General features: G+C 34.8%; 1 protein-coding gene across 1 annotated transcript in view; it reads left to right on the top strand.

Annotated features, from left to right (window-relative positions):
* Positions 1-8,362, top strand: part of HCN1 (hyperpolarization activated cyclic nucleotide gated potassium channel 1) — a 381,204-nt gene that overhangs the window by 255,553 nt on the left and 117,289 nt on the right. The gene's annotated exons all lie outside the window — the stretch shown is intronic.

Here is an 8,362-nt window from a genome sequence, read left to right as displayed (position 1 = left end):
CCAAAAAAAAAAAAAAAAAAAAAAAAAAAAAATAAAAAAAAAAAAAAAAAAGAATACAAATATATAGCCCAAGAATTCAAGAGCTTCTATCATGTGAATGGAGGAGAAATAGCTCACTACTTCCTGATACGTTTAAAACTATAGTGCTAATGTTACGTAACAAGGTTGATAAGTCACGGAATCAATATAAGACACTGTTGGTAGGGTCTCTTTCTTCTTGTGCACTTGAGAGTTAATATTCACTTTGCACAGCACTATGCTATAGGGGAAATGCTGCATCGTATATGTGTGTGTATATATATATATATATATATATATATATATATAATTTTTTTTTTTTTAAGAAATGTTATTTCTTTTGGCTATCTCCATTTTGACCTTACACCCAACATTGCCGGCAGTCTTTACCACAAGTCTCCTTAGAAATGGCATGCACAATATTCCTACTGAATAATTCATTTAGCATGCGCTCATTGAGTTGATTTCTACTTGTTTTCCTAGTGACATTATCACTTAATATGATCTGTAACAAAAAGTCACTATGTTTCATTCAACTAAGATAGGGACCTCTTCAAGAATGTTGTTTAAATGTTTCAGTTTGTAATAAATATATGAATCCAATAATTCTAGGGGATGTATTTCAAGGAACAAAAAGAATTAAATTAATACTTAAAAGACTGGGATAATTCTATTTCAATTACTAATCAGTATAAAGTTTGCCCCCAAAGTCTGTTGATGGTTAGTTATCATTCTTTAGCACTGTGAAATTGATGGAGAACAACTGTTTACTGCCCTGATTCTGTTCTTTTATATACAGATAAAGTAAAATCATGGCATAGTCAAGTGAACACAGTATCTTTGGAACTGGCGACCTGTTTTACTGACACTTCCTATGACTTCAGGAAGATTATGTTGTGCTGTATTCCTTGTCTTCAGGACTCTTTAATGCAACTTTCAGTCTGATTGGCATTGCTATAGTTGATATAAGTAGTAAGTGTATTCAGTGACTGAAGAGGTAAATTGAACACACTGATGGAAATTTGGTAACAGCGCAGCTAAGCTCATTCTCCACCTGGATTTCTAGTTCCACTACTTTGTTATCTCTCTGATTTTTAATAATTTAGCAATTGATGTATGAATTTTTGAGTCTCTAAATTCTATGTGTCAGATTTTGCTAAGATTTTACCTACTTAACATATTTATATTTGCTTTCAAGAGATGAAGAGTTAATTCAGGTATTCAACAACGGAATATTTTGGCCTCCTAACTTAACAGAATTTTAGTTCGTGTGATAGATGACGAACTGGACAACTTTTGTTGCCATGGTGGGTTACTAAGTGGCTTAGTTTGACTTTGAATGTCCTATGTCAGGAGATCTAGGACACTCTAGAAGAAACTTTTCTTTTCTTTTCTTTTGCCATAGCCCTTAACCCTGCCCCAAATTCAGTAGCAGTACAAACCAGGGTATCAAAATAAATGCCTAGAAAGGATTTTAAGTAAACCTAGGAAAAGCTCAAAATATAATTTTTCTAAATGAAAGTTCCTTGATGGAATAATCAAGTGATCTTATATATATTTTTATTTAACTTGGCTCAGTAAGTTTTCCTCAAAAAAATAATCAATTTCAATGATGCCTCAGCAAAGTGATGAATTAAATGAGTGAACATTCTGAATAATAAAAAATTAATCTATAAGGAGCAATTTGTTGGTAAATCATTACCTAAAATAAAAACAAGATAAGCCCTAATTAAATCAGAGCTCACAGGTAATTTATTTGTTCACTTTCAATAGGATTCAAATTATATGTTAGTTGGTAATATTTGGATCGTATGGTAAAGCACTATTAATATACAGTCTCCTATTCATGGTATTATTGATATACACTAAAATATGATAGGTTCATTTTTAAAAGATGAAAAGAGAACAGCTACATAATAAAATAAATAGGACATATTGGGAATAGAAACCTTCCTGGATTTTTCACAAAACCCTCTAAGATTCTATCTTTCCTTTCTTTATGTCTGCTCTTTGCCTTATTTTAATTTACTACGTTAAATAGGGTTGAAATGTGAAATTTGGGCTGGTCAGTTAGTCTTTCACCCTCAATATTTTGCCTGAAATTATAAATATAATAGGTTTGTAAAGTTGAGATAAGTATCGTACAGTGGTTAATAATATGGTCTCTAGAGCCCGACTGCCTGGGTTAAAAAAACTGAATGTTCCACTTACAAACTTGTAACACTGGGCAAGTCACTGTGTTCTCTGCCTCAATGTCAGCATTCATCAAGTGATGATAAGAATTGTGTGATGATAAGACTATTCTGACTTAGTATAATAATTGGTGCTTCGAACAATTTAGAGCCATGCATGTTGTTTTTATCATACTATTTTCCAAGAATATGCTGTATGTGTGTTTTTATCACAGTCAGTCTAAATTTCCTGCTTGCGTCTTTTGTTGCTAGGACTGTAATGGTGGGTGGGGATGGTGGGGAGAGTAGGAGGGGATAAAAGACGATGGAGGTAATGGTATAAAATACCATTCCTCCACTTGGGATCCTGTCAACAACAGTCTCATAATCATGGTTGCCACCACATACCACTGTGAGGGCTGGGTTGGCTCTTGTACACACAATGTAGAGGAAATTCAGCATCTGAAGAGAATGATACTGGCCTCATGAAATGACAGAAAAGATCCCTCCACCTGATCACTCTCCTCCATAGGAAAAGCCTGTATTGCATGAATCTTTCTATTTCTTTCATAAGCCCCTAAGGTATTCTACTATCTTCCTTCTTTTACCATTTCACAAAGACCCGATATACTAAATTCTATAGGTCTTATCTCCTCAAGATTATCTCTTGTTGTTTTATACTTTATACTTTTATGCTATTTTAGCTCTCATTTCACCTCCCTTAAACTTGTAATAGCTTTTAAACCGACTTCTGTATCTATTGTTAAGTCTACCGTCCACAATAGGATTTCTCAACCTCACCACTGTTGGCATTTGGGGCCAGATAATTCTTTGCTGTGGGAGAACTTTGCTGTGAATTGTAGGACGTTTAGCAACTTCACTAGCGTCTACCCACTAGATGTTAATAGCTCCTCCCCCAGTTGTAAAAACCAGAAAGGTCTCTCTGTGTCGCCACATGTCCACTGGGCAGCAAAGTCATCCTCAGTGGAGAACCACTGTGCATCAATGCTTCCTGATCAGTCTTCCTAAAGTATTGTTCAAATCATACCACGCCCTGTCGAAAAACTCAGAGGCTTCTCATGTCATACTGAAAAAAAAGTTCTGAACCCTTCAGATCTGGCCATCACTGGGTTTCCTGGTGAAATCCTTATTCTCTTACATATTGTCGCTATAATTTAGACTGGCTGATCCATGAAAAACTCTTCTGATATATGATAGATAGATAGATAGATAGATAGATAGATAGATAGATAGATGATGAATTTTCTGGGTTTGGTGACTCCTCAACCAGAGTTTTCTCCCAAGTACCCTGTCCCACATCCAGCATCATCTTTCCAGATTTCTTCCTGCTTAAAACATGGTCTTGCTCAAATTTCTTCACATAGTAACTTAGTTTAAACCCCTGTTGGAATTGAGAGGGGTGTTTGATATATATATGATATATAAATGCATGTGTGTGTGTGTGTGTGTGTGTGTGTGTGTGTGTGTGTGTGTGTGTGTAATTTAAAACCATATGGTATCAGCATAGAAATAGTCTAACAGGTCAATGGAGCAAAATATTGAGCCCAGAAACAAATACCAATGATATACGTAGACAATATATAACAAAGGAGGCATTTTTCTGTCCGTGGAGATCAGGTTGTTCATTAGTGTGCTGTCTCAAGAGAGAATCCTTTTAGAATGAAAGAAAATGTGAACTTCATTCCATATACCAATGGAAATCACTTAAGTAAAAGATGTAACTATAAGTAAATATAAAAATAACAATTTTAAGAAAAACATTTAGGACATATGAATAATCTCAGATTTAGGGAGTTTTTAAAAATAATACAGGAAATCCAGCAGCTGTCAAGGAAATTACAATTTATTTTTCTACATAAAATGACATGTTTGTATAGCAAAGAGTAAATAGGCATAAATATTTAAATCACATAGTTAAAGAATGGATATCAAGGCTTCAAAATATTACAGTATTACAAAATAATAAGGAGAAATAAGAATTTCATCAGAAATGAGTTCTAGTTGGTTAATAAGTATATGAACATCTTCTCAAATTCCCTAGTCAGGGAAATGCAAATAAGGGTAACAATGGGTAACTATTTCTCACTATAGAAAGTGATGCAGTATATTTTTTCTTGTTTTTGGAAAGTTACAGTCTTTTGAAAAAGTCTGGTAGTATATTTTAAAATCAAATTGAAAATTTTATCTTCTGACCCAATAAACATTTTCCTGGGAATCTGATTGATAGATGTAAGGGTTATATGTATTGGGTTGTTTACTACAGAATAGATTGCAGTGGAAGAAAACTAGAAAACAATAGGCAAATGGATGAATTAACTATGGCATCAACAATTATATGAAGACTAGATTTTTGGAGGGATATTTCTGTGATAAAAGCAATATGAAGAAAAAAATATATGATATAATCCATTTTTATAGGGAAAACCCCCAGAATCTCAGAATGTGTGTGTGTGTGTGTGTGTGTGTGTGTGTGTGTGTGTGTGTGCGTGTGCGTGTAATTATATCAGCATGGGAAAAGGTACAGAGAAATCTATACCTGATTTTTAGGTGGAGAGAAAGGGAGAGAAATATGGATAAAACAAGAGTAGAAAAGTTTTCCATGATTTGAAAGGATCAGGAAGCATGTATGATACAAATTTATTTTAACTCGTTTAAGAGAGTATGCCTGCTGTGTGTGCCTAAGGAGATAAATGAAAATGAACATAAATGCACATTCTTATTTAAAATAGTTTGGCTGCTATCTAACTGCATTATTTTGTGAAATAATACTCCAGCTCCACATGCTGCTTCCCCTCACAACTAAACAATATGAACAGAATTAAAGTGCAATCTCCACTGGACATCCCATTGGACTTTTGAATGATTTGCATTATATCTAATTTCATCAACATGAACAACATGCTTTTTCTATACCTCTGTATAAAGGAAGGAACTCTTGCATTATATTTAACATCATAATCAAAATTTGTTTTTTCACTCTTTTGACAATAATAAAAGTGTTGAGTGTCTCCACTGAATCGTGTAGTTTAGACTCTAGAACATGATCAACGTGTCATGGCCGTGCCCTAATCTATGAGGAGATGCAGGCACGTGAGACGATCATCATATAGGGATAGAAGTCACCATGACATGTGGATACCTAGAGTTCTCTAGGAGCCCCAAAGAGATTTAAAGCCAGAAAGAAATTAATCAAGCTTGTTTTCTTTCTATCCATTCTTTGAATGGATCATAGGGATAAAAGGCTTTTTGTTTACTTTATAGTATGGTTTGTAAAGAATCCAATTTTAGTATTATCAGTATGTTATTGAGTTGGATTTCAAGAATGAAATATCATTTTAAATAACATGTACATTCAAAATTTTTATAGAACACATTGCTTGTTAATTAAGTATTCCACTTCTTGTTCATGGAACATCTAAAATTTGGGGAACCTTAAGTGTATTCCTGAGAGTAATTATATATATATCTACATATGAACTCTGTTCATTCCCCAAAATTAAAACTGTGCATGGGTTCATTATACAATTTGCATTGTATAATATAATATACAAATAATTTTCTTTCTTTAAAATTAAATTTTATTTTGTAGTTCTCTCTCTCTGGATAGTTTACTGTGGCAGCATGCCTTTATTATATAAAAAAATAAAATAAATTTCACTTTAAGAACCATAACTCTTTCAACTAAAAGAGACTAGTTAATTTTCATTTGTCAGCAGCCATATGCTGTTCCAAAGTTTATGAGGTTGGGTTTTTTTTTTGTGGCACACGGGCCTCTCATTGTTGTGGACTCTCCCGTTTCGGAGCACAGGCTCCGGACGTGCAGGCTTAGCAGCCACGGCTCACGGGCCCAGCCGCTCCGCGGTGTGTGGGATCTTCCCGGACCGGGGCACGAACGCGTGTCCCCTGCATCGGCAGGCGGACTCTCAACCACTGCACCACCAGGGAAACCCTAAGGTTGGGTTTTTAAACCTTATCATGTTCTATTTTAATCTATAAATTTGATTTTAGAAAGCCCTGTTAAAACAATGAACAAAAATATCCGTATAGATTCAATATATTTCTTAAATTTATGATAATTTAAGAGTTAATTTGGCAGAGGCAGGGATGGCTTCATGGGTATGTGGTGTATGACCTGGCTGTTGCAAAGGGACCTACTTTGGGAAGGACCCTGTGCTTGGATTAAAGCTCTGCTACAGCCATATTGAAATTCATAATAATGTTATCTTTGAATTTATGTTTTGTATGTGAAGTCCACTGGGACAACAAAGCATGAATATGAGCATCGGAGCTGCAAGGTGGCAGCTGTACATACACAGGTCCAGGCCTGAGGGCACAGCAGGAAGTACAGAAGCCAAGCAACGGGCCAGGTAGCAAGGCACACATATGCACGCCTCAGCAGTCTGGGATGCTATGCGTCCCCAGTGTGGCCAAGCCGGAACTGGGCTCAGGTTAGCAGTGGCAAAGGCAGCAGCAGTGTGACATAGGAGTGGCTTCCCATGCCAGCAAGGATAGGACCATGGTAAGGGCCACCTGCCTATCAGTCTCAGGAGCCCATCTCCAAAGAATCTACACAAATATTAAATCTCTTGCCTAAGTTCCAAGACAGAACCTGCAGAGCTCAAGCAATAAACTTTATCAATAAATTATTACAAAATAAAGGCGTTCACATGGCCATTGAAATAAAGGTTATCAGGGAGTTATTAGAATTCTTGAGTTTGAAATGTCCAGATCTGAAAAATCCTGCAACACTTCAGAGCAAATATACACAAGCCTAGAAATATGGATTAAATGTACAGATCATCACATATAATGGAAAATAACACTATTATCACATGAAATTTTAAATAAGCCAGTTATTAACAAGGAAGACAATTTTTAAATTAAATTTTCCTTGTAATTGAAAATACAGGAATAGAACACATAAACAGGCATTATGGATTATATAAAAATTATGAAACTACTTTTGGTTTCTTGTACGACCTGGGCAAGTTATAGGAAATGTCAGAGGAAATATTAAAATATCATTGCATACATTTACATTTAACACTAAATTCAGTATAAAAGCAGTGTAAAGTTTCTTTGTTGTGATGGAATTGTTCTGTATGTTGATGGTGACGATGAATACAGGAACCTACAGGTAATAAAACTGCATAAAACTAAATACACAAATGAGTACACATTTAGTGAAATGTGAATGAGATCAGTGGATTGTATCCATGTCAATTTCCTGTTGTAACATTGCAGTATAGTTTGCAAGATGTCACCATTCAGGGAAACTGATGAAGGGTACATGAGATATTTCTCTATTATTTCTTACAATTTCCATGTTAATCTATATTTATTTTAAAATAAAAACTGTAATTTAAAAAAATCACATTCAGTTTCATGAATGTGATTTATATGAAGAGTTAAATCCTAATTAAAAATTATTCCATGAGAATTATCAGCTCCAGATGTACTAAAATTTATATATTAAAATAATTTATCAAAAATTTATCCTAATGTTGTCCCAGGCTATAAAATACTCTTAATAGTTTCAGTAACAGTTGCATCAACAGAAAGATCTTCCTCAAAATTAAAAATGTATCAGAAATTATTTGTGATCTTGCATTAGCCAAAAGCAACATGTCATTTCCAATTTTGTCACTGAAGATGAAATTACTAATTGTATGAGTTGTGATGACCTAAGGAATGAATTTGTTAGAAAATTAAGCCAGAAAAATGGTATTATCAATCAAGATATCACAGTAGTATAGTAGTATTACTTGTATTTTATATAATTATGACAGCAAAATTTCACTTTTTTTTTTTTTTTTTTTTTTTTTGCGGTACGTGGGCCTCTCACTGTTGTGGCCTCTCCCATTGCGGAGCATAGGCTCCAGACGCGCAGGCTCGGCAGCCATGTCTCACAGGCCTAGCCGCTCTGCGGCATGTGGGATCTTCCCGGACCAGGGCACGAACCCGTGTCCCCTGCATCGGCAGGCGGACTCTCAACCACTGCGCCACCAGGGAAGCCCAAAATTTCACTTTTTGAAATGTGTAAATTTGTGTTGTTACTCAACTAGCACTATTTTCCTAAGTTTTATAAGTAATAAAATGTTTTAAGGAAAAGTCTTTATATATTATTATCTTTAACAGTATCCTTTTTCCCT

The sequence above is a fragment of the Lipotes vexillifer genome, unplaced genomic scaffold (assembly GCF_000442215.2).
Source record: "Lipotes vexillifer unplaced genomic scaffold, Lipotes_vexillifer_v1.1 scaffold96, whole genome shotgun sequence".
NCBI lineage: Eukaryota > Metazoa > Chordata > Mammalia > Artiodactyla > Lipotidae > Lipotes > Lipotes vexillifer.
The sequence above is the reverse complement of the archived record's forward strand: the minus strand, read 5'-3'. Positions and strand labels throughout refer to the sequence as shown.